The sequence below is a fragment of the Furipterus horrens genome, unplaced genomic scaffold, assembly GCF_987537825.1.
Source record: "Furipterus horrens unplaced genomic scaffold, mFurHor1.1.pri manual_scaffold_7, whole genome shotgun sequence".
NCBI lineage: Eukaryota > Metazoa > Chordata > Mammalia > Chiroptera > Furipteridae > Furipterus > Furipterus horrens.
Genome location: NW_028327177.1, coordinates 47,781,731 through 47,796,812, shown reverse-complemented (window position 1 = coordinate 47,796,812; position 15,082 = coordinate 47,781,731). Strand labels below are relative to the sequence as shown.

Below are 15,082 nucleotides of genomic sequence, written 5' to 3'. Positions count from 1 at the left end.
CCAACTGGGAGGTGTCTCTCCCACCCTCTGGATGCCTGTGTGTCTAGCTCCTTCTGGGAATGAGTGTGCTTCTCTCTCCCCAATTTAGTGCACCTAGTGTCAATGTGTCTCTTCTTCCCCAACCCGAGTGCTAGCAAGTGTGTCTCCTTTCACATCCTGGTGTGAGTGTGACTGTCCCCCTACCTTCTGGGCATTTTCCCCCATCCCCATCCTGGAATCTGTTTCTCTTTTCCACCTCTCACCTTCTTCTACCTTCTAGATGTTTTTCACTGTCTCCCCCACAGCCCACCGGTGGGAGCAAGTAAGAACCCTCCCCATTTCTATGTCTTCCCCCAGGCAGGGGAGAGACCAGCACACAGTTGCCAGTGTGTCTTTCCTTCCCCCCTCTAGGTATGAACTGGGTGTGCTGCTCTCTCTCCTCCCTTGTGTATCTTTCTCCTGCTCTCTCTCCTGAAATAGAAACACTCACTTACACACACATACATACAGAGACACAGTCTCCTGGCATGCATGTCTCCCATGCCCTCAATGTTTAGGTCTGTGTGTCTGTGTTTCTCTGTGTGTAAGTCTGGGTCTCCCTTGGCTCTGGGTGCTCTAGGTGTGTGTACATTCTCTCCCCCCACACACATGGCTATCTATGCCTGTCTTTCTTTGGGGCATGGGAATTATCTCCACAGCAGCCCTGCAAGGCTTGCTGTGAGTGAGGGTCAGACTGCCTGGTGGTGCTGAGGGGATCTGTCTATACATGTTGGGGAGGGCTCAGACCATGAAAGGAGGCGGGCATGGGGTACGTGGGGGGCACGAGGATAAGACAAACCACCTCCCTACCTCCCAGCTTTGCTGTCTTGCACTTCACAGTTACCAGGAGACTGGATGTGATTCCTGAGGACGCAACCCAAAGCCTCTTCCTGTTGACCTCTCTATGGGTCTCAGTGCTGCCTGCCATTCCTCTCCTTGACACTCTCCTGGGGCACCCTCTTGGACAGCTAATCACACAGCCCCTAAACCCCTAACTTCCGCCAGCTTCCCTCTACTACAGGTGACCCTCCAGTCTGCCCCTGAGAACAGAGCACTCCTCCCCAGAAATATACTGTGGGCCTGGTTCCAGAGAGAGAAAGAAGGGAGACCAGGGATCAGCCCAGGGAGAAAGCTGAACACAGGATGGGAGCAGCGCCCAAGAGCAGTGAATGGAGATGGCTGTGCAAGCACAAAGGTGTCACCCCAACCCAGAAGCAGGCAGGCTGGGGACATGCCTGGGACACACCCAGCCACAGAGCTCCAAAGGAGAAGGGGAGGGAGAGGTGAAGAAGGTATGAGTAGGGAGGTCACTAGTCAGGGAGCTGCACTCTCAAGGTGCAATACCTGAGGGAGGGGATGACTTCACCCTTTAACCACATGAAAAGGGCACAGAAGAGGATGAGGCTTGAGATGACAGCCAGTCTGCAAAAGGGCAGCTCATACTGTGCTCAAGAATTCTAACCATGGTCTGTCTCGAAGAGGGCACACGATGGTCCAACAGTGCAGCTCTCTGGCTTCGTGCCTCACCTTGCTCCGTCTGCCAGGTTGGGCTTCTCCTCTGACAGAGTCTCCTGCCTAAAAGTGAGTCCCCTAGGTTGTTCTTGGTTTGCTCTCTCTCAACATTTTAGGCCTCTACACCTGCTATTTTCACTGGGTGTGAGGCAAGGATTTTTAAAACATGCAATACCCTACTATTTAGTCAGGGGCCCTGACCTCTTTTTCCTTAGATCAGCAGTCCCCAACCTTTTTGGCATGAGGGACCGGTTTTGTGGAAGACAATTCTTCCACAGACAGAGGGTGGGGGGAGATGGTTTTGGGATGATTCAAGCGCATTACATTCAAGCTCACCTCCTGCTGTGCGGCCTGGTTCCTAACAAGCCCAGACCAGTATTGGTCCTCAGCATGGAGGCTGGGGACCCCTGCCTTAGACTGTCAAATAAAAAAATGACAACAGTCAACACAACAACAGCCATCTGGGGTGAATGAGTCAAAATCATACCTATTTTTTTGTCAAGATTGGCAAAAAATATTTTTGGTGTGCTGCAGATTTTTAGTAATTAAGTTTGTGTGTGCCATGAGATGAAAAGGGTTGAAAATAGCTACTCTACACAAAGGTTCCTTTATCAAAAGTTCTTCCCTGACCACAGTTTCTAAAGGCCCCTTGTCCATGAGGACCCCAAGACTTTTCATCCTTGTATTTTTTATTTCCTCCAAACCACCTGCCATGAGATAAGAGAACTGTTTACTGTCTGTCTCCTCTGTTCACTGACGGCAGGATCTGACTTTGTGTCTGGCATGGTATCTGACCCCAGACAGGCAGTCTGAATAAGAGATGGAAGACGGAAAGGTGTGCTGTACACAGAGGTGGAGACGTTTGTGTACACAGAAAAACAGGCATGGAGGCCCAGCAGAGTGGTAAGGACTGAGGCTTTCCAAGAACAGAGCTGCAAGGCAAAGAGACCACGAGAGGTAGCAGTGCTCAGGAAAAGAGTACTTTGAGAGAGGAGAGGTGGTGGACCAGGGAACCCTACAAGCCCTGGGAAATACCAAAATGCTGGTCATTAGGGACAGGCGTGAGAACGGCACAATCAAAGGCAAAGGAGGTGCTGGAGAATAGCAGGGCCAGAAGAGCAGGAAAGGCATCAAGTACTGCAGACAGGCCTAGTAGAAAAATGGAAAAGATGCCACTGGGGCTACAGATGAATGTTCTTTTCGAACAGAATACAGGGAGGGGCAGGACGGGTTAAAGAGGAGATGAAGGCAACAGACTGGACACAGACTACTCTTTTAGGGAGTCTGTACTGAGGGGAAGAAAGATATTTGAGGAGGGGTGGGATGAAGGCAAAGGCCTTCTATAGTATTCGTTTTTGACAAGGGAAGATTTAAGCATACTTTGCAGACAGAGAGTAAGAGATGGGAGATACCAGGATGGGAGGGGCGAGCAGGCCGGAGTAACCAGGTTGGCTCACGCAACCCTGATGATGCATGCCTTTCAAGACCAAGGGACCAGCATCCGCAACCAGACCAACTCTCCCAGAGATGCTACCACGTGCCGAGGATCAGTGAGTGATAAGAGAACTGAACAAAGGGACTGAGAATGGAGACACAGCTCAAACAGTGGCTTTATATCACTGAACACCCAGCTTTGAATCTCAGTGGGTCCCTCTCTCCACAGCATGAAAACCCTTCAGTCTGGTAATCAAGATCCAATACCTCCTGGCCCCAGCCTCCTTTTCTAGCCTCATCTACCATCACTCTGCTCACTCCTGACACCCTACCCTCCAGCTACAGAAGAGGACCCAGCATGTGCCACATGACAACTACAGTCATCCTTTTCCTGTTCTTAGCTTTCCCCTCCCATTCCCTGCTCTAGGACCACCTTCCTCTGTGAATCAGCTTCATCTGTTGGTATAAACTGTGCCTTCCTCTGTGTCCACTTTATTTAGGTCGCCACAATAAAAGTACTAAAACCTGCAATCCAAGCTCAAACTGGATGTAGAAAAGGCAATTGTGTTACCATGGTCCTGAAAGAATGATAAGCCCTTAATAAGAGTACTTAAGTCAGAGTTGCTAATTTTAGGGATGTTGAGAGTTTAAGATGCCAATGGTCCATCCAGGTGGCTATGTCAAAAAACTCCCCGAAAAGGTACAGTAAATCTTTATTAAATATTGGTGACAGGTTCTGTGACTCTTTAAGTGAAACAACAAATAAGAAAATCAATTTTATCATATACTAGTTAATATCAACAAGAGTTAAGTTCCTACAGCAACTCATCAATGTTATAATGAAATGACATTGAACAAAACGATGTTATTCAAGGACCTGCTGTATACAGGCCTTGAATTTGACAGTGAGAAGGGGCCTGGTGATAAAATCTGGATTATGTGCACAGCAGTGAACTACCACTTCAAATGTGGATTATACTAACATTTCTGTACCTCTAGTTTCATACCCATGGGCTCGATTTTTTCTTAATTGCTCGAAAAGCTACAGTGCCTTTCCATAGCAGAGTCCAGACCCCTCAGGATGTCAATCAAGGTGGCTCACAATCAGGCCTCAGCATACCTTTCTAGTCTTACCTTGACTGCTCCCTAACAAACCATCCTCTCCAGTCAGACTGGTCTTCTTGATGGCCATGGACAATAAGTACATTTCTGCCTCTGCTGAAACCATTCATTTCACCTGAATATCCTCACTTCTTTCTGCCTATTCTTAATTAAAGCCTTGTTCAAAGTCCACCTCAAGCTCCACCTCTTCTTCAATTGAATACCTTTAGTTTTTATAGTGTTGAATATTCATTTGGCATTTAAAAATAAATGGCTTTGTGATTTCTTTTATATACTAACCCATCATCCAAAAGGGGAGGAAAAGATAAAGAAAAAGTAGAAAGCAAATATAAGTACCCTAAGTGGGGCAGAAAGTTTTCTTCCCACTTCTAGCTCCAAGTTGGACTAAGAATAAAGAAACTTCAAAAAGAAGATAGTTTGATACGGGACTTGAAAGACAGCTAAGAAGTGGACAGGAATGTGAGAAGAGCATTGCACATTGACTCGATAAAGTCAAAGGGATGGCCACAGTCAAGTGTGGGATGTCTCTAAATCCCTTAAACCTATGGAGATTAGTACATGAATAACAAAATATAGAGATTTTTAGATTTAATTTGGAATTTTGGAGTAATTGGAATGATGCCATGTACTGTACTGAATTCTTTCAATTCTCCTCAGTAGCAAGATCATCAGTGATGTTTTATCTTCAAAGCCTAACACATCTAAAATGAAACAAATATTTTCAATTGTCACAATACAGAATTATAGTTTATCCAACTAGAACCATGAAAACTTCAAAAAGAGATGCTAGTTTTCTGAAATTAGGTGGCTTGGCTATGTGTTTTAAAGCAAAAGTTGATTTACAAAACCATATCTATTTAAGATAATTAAATCCTATAAAACAAAGCTTAGGTCTGTATCTTTAAAAATCTCCTTTCTCTTAGTAAGTGTATAAAATTTCCCCCAATTCCTATGTATATCTGATAAATAAGTAGACATGCAGCACCTCCTAACTTGAGTTGGTGTTAACTTTATGACTGAAAAGTTTTATCTTTACAACAAATTGATTTTTTAAATAAATGTTAACTTCAACACGGATAAAATTTAGGTTTATACTAACAAATTAATGTATACTAAGTAGCTTGTACTGCCTGTCCATTCTAAAGATTTACTTATAAAAAAGTGAAAGAATTCCAGTTTCTGAAGTCATTATTCCTTGCATACACATTATGCTTCCACTTCCTATCTCATAGTATTACTGTGAACATTTAATAAAATAATATAGGTAAGAAGCAAAGACTGCTATCCAGACAAAGCATTTTATGGCTAACACTTAGAATCAATATTCAAAATATTTTGTGTGATATAATTTGGGGTGATCTAATTTGAAAGTCATGTTGGCCAATGATTCAGGGACTAATTTAACCAATCAAGTTAAGTTTCTTTTTCTTTTAAATGGAAACAGTCTCTTTTTTGTGCTTATTTTTGGTTTTGCTTTTATAGAGAGAACTTTTAACTAAAACTTGGCTAAAACAAAAAAATCTTATAATATCTCTCATATTTTTAAAGGACCCAAACCTCCACTTTCTTATTTGATCAATGTCAAGCTATATTTAAAATACTAGTCCAATTCCACCTAATTTTAGTGAAGGGGCAGATGAAATCCATAAAGGTATTTTACCTTTTGAAAATCCCAAATTTCATTCTAGGTTGCTGAATACCATACTTCTGAACTGTGTAACTTTAAAAAAATCTTGATTTAGTACAGCATTAGCCACAGAAGCACAGTATACCAAAATATCTTTTAAATTTATTGTAATATGTACACTTACTTTCCAGAAGGGGTTTTTGATGTAATTGCTTGATAAAAGCACAGAAATTAGTGCATTCCATGTTTAGGCACTGCCATACACAGGGTGGCAGCACTGAGAACAAAATGCGTGCAAACAGCAGAACACTTGGAATGGCCAATGCAGGCATACAAGTGTGCCTGGAATCTGATTATGAAAACACTTCTCTTAGACACACGGGTATTTTGGTTTTAATTAAGAAATTCCTTTTAATTCTGGCAGAAGTATTGTGCATTTGAAAAAAGCTCTCATGAGTCAGCCTCTGAATGTGATCAATTGCACTTCTCTCAAAACCAATTGCTTTCTCTCCTCCTCTTCCCTGATTGATAAAACGTGAACTGAGCATCATTAAATTTAAGCAGTACCCCAGAGCCAATGTTTAAGTAGAGCAATTGGATCTATAGTATATATTTTAAGATAACCCAAGCTATAATTAAAAGTTCTTCAAGATAGGAATTTTTTAAAGAATAACATGATCTTGGGAACAAAAATGTTCTTATTAAATAAAAGCAGTTAAAATTTTATACCTATCTTAATTAGGTTATAATGTATGAAAAGGAATGGCTTTTAAGGAAAATATCTGTAAAACTACTTAAAACAAATTTTAAAATATCCCTAAGACTATTAAATACTTAATGATTAAAAGTTTCAAATGCAATGGATATTCATTCAATTGATAAAACAGTACTAACCCATTCACCACCATTTTTATCTGAAAATTAACTAAAATAATTGAATGTATTATTTTTGAAGTAATTTTGCCCATGTAGTTGAAAAATATATTTTCATTAATTGTCAAAGAACAGATGTTTAGGAACTTCTACAAACTGCTAGAGTTTTATATGTATTCACTTTGTGTACAAACTTCTAGGCATACAAAAATAGATTCAGGTAGAAAGACAAATTTCAACTAAAATTTCCTGTATTTCAGCAGTATATCAAGTTATCCAGTTAAATATTTAAAACTTCCATTCTATGTATAAATAAATCTGTTACTTGATAGTTTACTTTCATTTTGATTTGGGTAACTAATTATGATAATGTTTTACATGTAATATCTTTTTTAATGTAACATATGCCAAATTATAGCTAAGATATATGCCTTATACTTTTTGTCTTCAAAGTAAACTAAAGCAAATTACATTAAAAGCTAAACCTGATACTTGTCTTTTACACAAGGCATGGTTAAATCAGTTATATGTCTGCATGACAGAAGCACTGAGGATGCTCAAGTTTTATGAAGCAGAAAAGCAGAAAGTATCACCAACTGCATTCATAGACACTTTCCTTCTTTGAAACATTTTAAACTCTTCCAAATAAGAAATAAAGTGGCTGCTTCCACCTCTCCTAATCTAATGAACCTACTTATTTTATTATGTCTAATTCTATTCTAGTGCTAAAACCCTATGTATTTGAATAGTGATTTTCAAATAAAATACTATTAATATTAGAAAAGAAACATAACTGAGATTGAAATTTTACTCAATTAAATTACCTCAGAAAATAACAAATAAAAAAACACATGAAAAACATTTTCTCCGATTTATTTAGATAATAATTTTAAAAGTACAAGGAAAGCAAATTCATGTTTGAGATGTAGCTTATCATCAGATACACTGGTCATATTAATATTTATTTTTAAGGTCATAATAGATCTTATCCAAATATATGAAGTGACAACTCTCCTATAAACTGTAAATTTAGAACAAATTTAGTTTTAAAGTAAAGGAGCTAGTTTCTCTTCTTTGGAATGGAACAGTTAGAGAAATTATATTTAGGAAATTAAAAAAAGTAGGTTAAGAAAGGGATTGTATTCTTATATAAAACAGTATTTTCATTCCATTGCCTAAAGTTGATAAAAATAAAAGTTACTATTATAAGCCCTGTACAGTATGATGAAAAGTGATGTGGGGCTCTACGCAATTCCAGTATTAAGACAATATAAGAAAATAAAATCAAGTTGAGAAAACCTAGCAGACTAAAATTCAAATATGCTATTTTGAACCTGCACATTTGAATTACCTTAAGATTTGAGGTTCAAGTTCTTAAAATTCTTTTGATCAAGAACAACTGAATCAATTTTTTACTAATGTATCCTCAATTGAACAAAATTATAACATTTTCTAATTTTGTCTTTTAGCCAAAAGAGACAAATTCCTCATTCTCTAATTGATTTCTAATTTACCAGTCTCCAAAAAATATATCTCAAAAATAAAGGCTCTAATGTCTATTGATTGAAAAGATATAATTTAAAAAAAAGTCAAATGACAGCTCTTTAGTTGTAGCATTTAATCTGTTAATGAATGTTCCCATACTCAGAAACTGAAAGACAGAATATCATAAATAATTAATACCCACATGTGTAATTTCAATATTGGTTTGAGACAATAATTCTAATATTTCATAACTGAAAGTCTAAAATGAGTTTCTTACTCTAAAAAAAAAAAAAGTTTAAGACTCTGCAATGGCAAATCATTAACAATCTGTAGAGGATTCAGTCTCCCTTTAAGAAAAGATACCTCCTCTTCCCTCAAAATATTTTCTAATTAAAGGAAAATTCTACTCTTCAATATAATGGTATAAAAGATCTAGATTCTCCTTCAGAATATCAATTGCTAATTAATAAACGAGAAGGGAAATTTCCTTCATCATCACCATACACCTAAAAACATTCCAGAAATCCAGAACTTTATTGGTGAATGTTTTTATCTTTACCTTGTGAAAAGTTTTTTTAAATGTTAAGTCTGAAAGAAATGATTTTAATTTGCCCAAGGGAAAAAAAAAATAAAAGCACAAAGTAAAATGCTCTTAGACTAAGGTTTTAAAATGTATTTCATTAACTTAAGAAGTTTTAAACTTTCTGATGAAGAATGAAGAAAATAATTTTCAAATAGTTTCTAAGATTTTTCAGAATACTTCATCTAGGCATACATTTAAAATAATTTTAAAAATCTTTTAAAAAATAGCAGAAAATTATTTTTCCTTATTTAAAAATTAAGAATGCCAAGTAACCACTACAAAGCATTCTTAGAATGCATTTTAGTTTAATTCAAATCTAAGATGATATAGAGGAAAGGCTTTGGGGGAATCGATTTTTAAAAGGTTATCATAAAGTGAGCAATTTGCATCAAATTGGGGGGGTAATTTATTATTTTTGCTTTTTAGTTATTCTTTAACCAAATAAGTCACATTTAAAATGTAACATGATTTTTATTTGAGTCTGAAATTCACATCCACCTAGTTCTTTTACATCAATTTTGGGCACTTTAGCCATACTTAAGCTCCTATATATACTTTCATTACATAAAACTCTTACTTTTAAAAGGCATCAACATTTTTTTTTGGCTTTCTAACACCTTCACACTTCTAGGTTTTCTATATTTTTAGATATTGTTTTTACTTTAAAAAATGTAAGAAAAATTTCAAGAGAATTGCTTATCTTATTAACCCTAAGAGATAATTTCCTAAATTCACTCCTACACACACACACACACATTTCTGAGGTAGTCATCTCAAATTCCCAGCACACACTGTGGTTAGTTTAATACCGTGATCCTGCAGTAACTCTGTTTACAAGACATCCTGGGACTTTTAAATACTAACAATTTTCATGCAGTATTACACCACTTCACTTTTTAAAAATGAGATATTATTTCTGTTCTATAAAAAAATGGGTTTTTGTTTTCTCATAAAATTAATAAAAAAGAGCAAAAACCTGTGCACCTTAATAACAACAAACACAAAATAAGAAAACAAAAATATCAAAGCACCCTTGGCAGTTCTGCATCACCGTATCCTTGTCAATACCATCCTGGAAAGAGGAGGCAGGGACAGGTATACACACTGAGTAGAATGCAAACCTCTGGGCATCAGGCCAAACGATTCAAAAGTAAAAACCAAATTATGCCTCTGTAATAACTTCTACTAGGCTTTCATTCATGTATATTTCTTATAATTTCAAATGTTAGTAACTATACACCAATGCTTTTATAAAATGTGATCTAGAAAATTTCATTTAATTTCTCAAAATTATATTTAAAGATTAAATTTGTTAATGACATATTAAAGTTGTCCTGTTATAAAATAAAAAAGTAGTGACACAGTGGATGTCAGGTTCAGGCATTTCCAAAAAAAAAAAAAAAAAATTGAAGTAATATAATAGATACAAAGAGTAAAAATTGGTTACCCTCAAAGTGGTCTTATCGTAAAATGGAAAAGAATTCCCATGCATGAACTCTAAGTCATAGTTAACTTTAAAGTTCATCAATCCAATGTATTATTCTGCCCTCACATTTAACTTATTTTGTAAATTCTTTTCCAAGGCTACCTAAATACTTACTAATTGGTTAAATATGCTGCCTACATTAATTCCTCTTACAATTAAAAAAATATTAAAGGTCCACTTTTGTTTCTTTGCTATGTATGATATATTTTCAAAGTACTCTATCCAAAGTTTCATAAAAGGTGTTTGTCAGGTTCTTAAAACATTTAAAAGATGGCTCAAGGACAATTTATAGCCCTTTTACCTTTAACATATTCCTATCTTGGAATTTGTAGAACAGATTCAGTTGTTCTTTCCTTCTTTTGAAACTCTTCCCTTATTCAAACAACTTAACTAAAGAATCTAAGATCTTATCAATATAAAGAGAATAAAAATTATTTTTTCTTACACATTTGGAAACACATCAGAAAGAACAAGTATTCCATGCAATAGAAGTAAAGTTATTCAGTAAAACTTTTTTCTTTTTTCTTGAGTGTGTGTGTGTGCATGTGTGCGGGCGTAACAGGTAATTTTTCATATATCTTACTTTTACAAAGAGTAGTATTGTAAATAAAAAGATTAATACACTCCTAGATGAAACCAATATTTTGATTACACAGCTCAAGAGGCAAATGATTACTGAAACAAAACCTCAAAGATAATTATAGATATGTTTTAGTTATCTGGCTTTTCAAATCTCAAAGACAAGCAAATTACATTTAATTTACCAAATAACAAATTTAATCCCGAGAAAGAAAATTTCCAGAATGCCAAAACAAAATGTATACAGTAACAACAAGTATTCTGTTAAAAGTGAAGGAAACCCTCCATCTTTGTATAACATTAAATCACAGAGTATCCACAAAAATTTAAAACTATATTGATAAAGGCAAATTCACTTATTTAGCTATAAATTTCTGTTTATTAAAATATTTTGTTATAATATACAGATATAGAATTTTATCAGTATTAGTCCAAATTTATAAATCATTTCCCATAGGAGCTAAATTCCTTATAAAATTTCATATAGCAAAATTAGGCATATTAATTTCAAATAACCTCAATGTATGATGTTTCTCTAATTCTAAATGATGTAAAGATTTTGAGCATACAATATCCTTAGATTATTTCTGTAAACTGGTATAATTTATTTGTAGCTTCAGAAAAAGGATGTTCAACAGGCAGATTTCTAAGGCATTATAAAGCTCAATACAACAAATTCAAATTAGATATTGTGCTGTGCCCTATCTAAAGACTCTCTAAGGAATTACAGATTTTATGTTTGTGCATTGAGAGTGCATTTTCTAATTCAGACAAGTAACTAGTTATGTCAAACCCAAACCTGAAGAAAGTCTTGTACCACCCTTACTGAGAGAAAAAAATACCACAATACCAGCACTTTCATTTAGGTTTACAATAACCATAACTTGCGTGTCCAAACAACCTGACTAATTCAATAGTCTAAAATAATTGGAAGAAATACCTTTCCTTCACATTTACAGAAATTGAATTTATTGATATTATTTGGTCTGTCAAAGAGACAACTATTCAAGATTTAAAAGACTCATTCATTGTAAATACATAGCCTAATTCTGACCACTTAGAGTCAATGTAACTGTCTTGAGCCAAAATACAATAAAAATGTAAGATAAACTTCAAAGGTTTTGTAACTATTAACAGAATTCTGAGATCTCTGGACAGAAGACTATTTGGGAGAGGAAGAAAGTTTCTCTCCTGCACTGATAGCTTAATCACTTTCCAATCAATTTTGATTTAACATGGGATTAATTTTTAATGAGTCCTTATAAAGTTGTAATTGCTTCCAAAATCAGAAACCATGATGATGTATTTAAACACTACACTGATGTAATGTTGTTTAAGAGGTATTTACAGAAAGGTGCAGATAAGACCTCAGTTGTGAACACAAGTTAACATACAATGGACTCCAAAATAATACTCTGTTTGTACAGTATGGCAAGAAGAAACAGTCTGAATAAGAAGTCTAAAAATCCAGCCTTATTTTTAATCCATTTCTATAAATCATAAAAACAAAGAAAAATAGGCATTTATTCTAGAAATTCCATATACCTGTGGAAAACAGAACACAAGTAATTTCTATTCAAGATTAACTTTAATCCCAAACAGAATACAGGTAACAATTTACATATTTTAAAATTTGAAAATACTGTAGAAATCTAACTCATTAGAGGGAACAGTAGTTTGTGCTCAGTGAAGATTTTTGTTGTTGTTGTTAAATAACAAATTAACTTAAAAAATGCAAACTGATAGGTCTCAGGATTTAAACATCTTGTAAATTCAAGGCACAGAGTTACAGCACATGTATAGGATGGGCTTTAAAAATGGGTATACGTAAACTTTTCCATGGTATTGGTTTATGTGCTTTTTAAAAAATTTCCTTAAAGAAATGCTTACTGTTTACAGTGTTAAACAATTTCTATCACTCTGCCTACAGTTTTCAACCAGAAGTCCTCATTGTACCTTAAGCCAAACTGAATATTAGGTATTTTACAGCATTTTACAAAATGGCTGTAAATTCACATTATGGGCATACACAGCTCTTTGATCTCACTGCACAGAATTCATAACTGTTCAATAATGCTATACCATTACACCACACACCTTAAAACTATTTCCATTTTTCCACAATTCCTTCCAAAATCAGCTTCCAAAGCAAAGCAATGTAACATGAAAAGTTCCTGGGAGGGCTTGTCACACAAAAGAACAATTTGGAAACAAACGAATCTATACAATATCTATCTTCTGTTGAGTTTGTTTATCCCTCCCTTCCCTCCATCACTCCTAAAGGTGGGCGCACTTGAGTAATAGAAAGAAGGCTCTTCCATCACCACACATCCTCCCAGCACCTCTCCTCTTGGTCCTCATACAGTGATTCTGTGTAGGTGATGAAAACCATAGGAAAAGAGAAGCTGTCCCTTTAAAATGCCGTGCTCTGTCCCATATCCCACGTGGAACCAACATCAGCAGCACTTTCCCATTAACTTCAATGTGATGCAAGAGGCACCATGCTTTTATATACATAAAACCAGAAAACCTCAGCTTAACCTTCTTAACTGAGGATGAACAGGTGAAGCAAACGTGTCAGTAAGGGAGAAGCCAAGCTACTCGCCACCCCTCCCCAAAAGATGCTCCAGTCTCGCACTCCAGCCTCTCAGTGCAACATCACCTCACTACCCCCTCCTCTGTAGAGCCTAGTTTAAAGAAAGGAGGGAGCCACTAACAAAACCTGAAGCATAAATGCGACGAAAATGCAATCTAAAGCCAGAAAGGTTTATTCTTCCAATCACACATATTAACTCTCTTAAGAAAAATGGCATCACTTTTTTTTCCCACCAAACTCCCCCCCCAAACCGCAGAGATCATTAAAAGAGAGTAATAAAATAGCAAATATAGTGTTTATCGTATCTCAGATCAGTCCCCATTACCAATAAGTTTAGCAGTTTCTGCACTACCATCACCCCCCTCCCTCCCCCTCCTTCTCTTGCATCGGATTTTCACGTTTTCTCATTGTCGGTTGAGTTATAAAAGGCTTTTGCCCTTCGAAAGTTTTAAAAAATAAATAAATATTAACTCCTTGGTCCCTGCAAAGTCAAAATGGACTTCAGGGGAAAGGCGGTTCATACTTCTACCTTTAGCGAGAAAAGGGGGAGCATCCCGGATTTTTAGGGATTTTTTGCGATTTTTTAAAAATTTTTATTTGGTTATATGCCTGAGTTCTCCCTCCATTTTGGTTGTTTATGATACTGACAACAAGCTGTCCCTGCTCTGTGCAGATCTCCTGCTTTCATTTAGCACCCCCTCCCCCTACCCCCCCCCGCCCTCGCAGCCACACATCCAGGGTTCACACCTCCCTGAAGACCCCGCACCCGGACCCCGACTCGCCCACCTGAGGAAAGGGCAAAAACAAATTCATTTCTCCAAAAAAGAAAAACCTCTTTTGAAAAAGGGGCAAAGTTACCCCAAGTCACTCAAAGTGCCCCCCAAATATTGCCGACTGCGGGTTTCCGCCAGGCCCTTTGGGAAGCGACCTTCCCCCGGGATGTTTTGGTGGAAAATGCGGAGAGTTTACTCTCAAAACTGAATTTATATTAATTTTTCCCTTATTTTTCGGGTCTCTAATGTCTTCCGCTCTCGCTGCTGCCGCTGCCGCTGTCACAATATTCACAGCACCAGAGAGGAGGAGGAGGAGGAGGAGGAAAACTTTTCAAACTTTCCAGACCCTGAATAAAGGTTTTTTTTTTTTTTTTTTCCTTTTTTTCCCACCGACCTCACCTTTGGGTCTCCAGCCGCATCGCCCCCTGCCCTGTCAGAAGCGACTTCGGGAGTCCTCACACCCTCAATTAATTATTTTATTTTATTTTTATTATTATTTTTCTCTCTGGGGTCCTGAGCAGGGGCTGAGAGTAGCACAAACTTTTCCTCCTCCTGCCGCCGCCGCTGCTCCTCTGCCCCCTCGGCTAGTCCCATAATTTAAATAACCCTGATATTTCTCCCGCTAAACGCTTCTCCGCCGCCCCGGATCCCGGGAGAACTCACCGCGGGGCTTTAACATCCTCCCTCCGGCCCGTCCGCCACCTTTACACCGCCCGCGGAATTTCTAATAATTTTTTTCTCATATTTCGGGCTGGACGCGGCGGGCCTGGAAATTGTTTCCTTACGCCTCTTTCCAGCAGCCATTGTAGTGTATGCGCTGCCCCTGCAGCCCAACTTGCAGCTGCCGCTGCCGCCGCCGCCGCCGCTGCCGCCGACGTCGCGCCCACCACCGCCTCCCCGGGCCTGCTCGGCCACCGCCCCCACCTCCCGCCGGCCCGCCCCTGGCCCCCGCCCGCCTCTGTGTTCGTCCCCCTCGCGCGCGCTCCGCCCTAGG

The 15,082-nt window shown here is 37.7% G+C and overlaps 1 long non-coding RNA gene across 1 annotated transcript in view; it reads right to left on the bottom strand.

The window, feature by feature from the left end:
* LOC150004404 (uncharacterized) overlaps positions 1-14,864 on the bottom strand; it is a 94,525-nt gene extending 79,661 nt beyond the window's left edge. The window contains exon 1 of the long non-coding RNA XR_016512292.1: positions 14,752-14,864. This is a non-coding gene — a long non-coding RNA (uncharacterized LOC150004404). The remainder of the gene's footprint in view (positions 1-14,751) is intronic.
* Between the last annotated feature and the right edge of the window lie 218 nt (positions 14,865-15,082).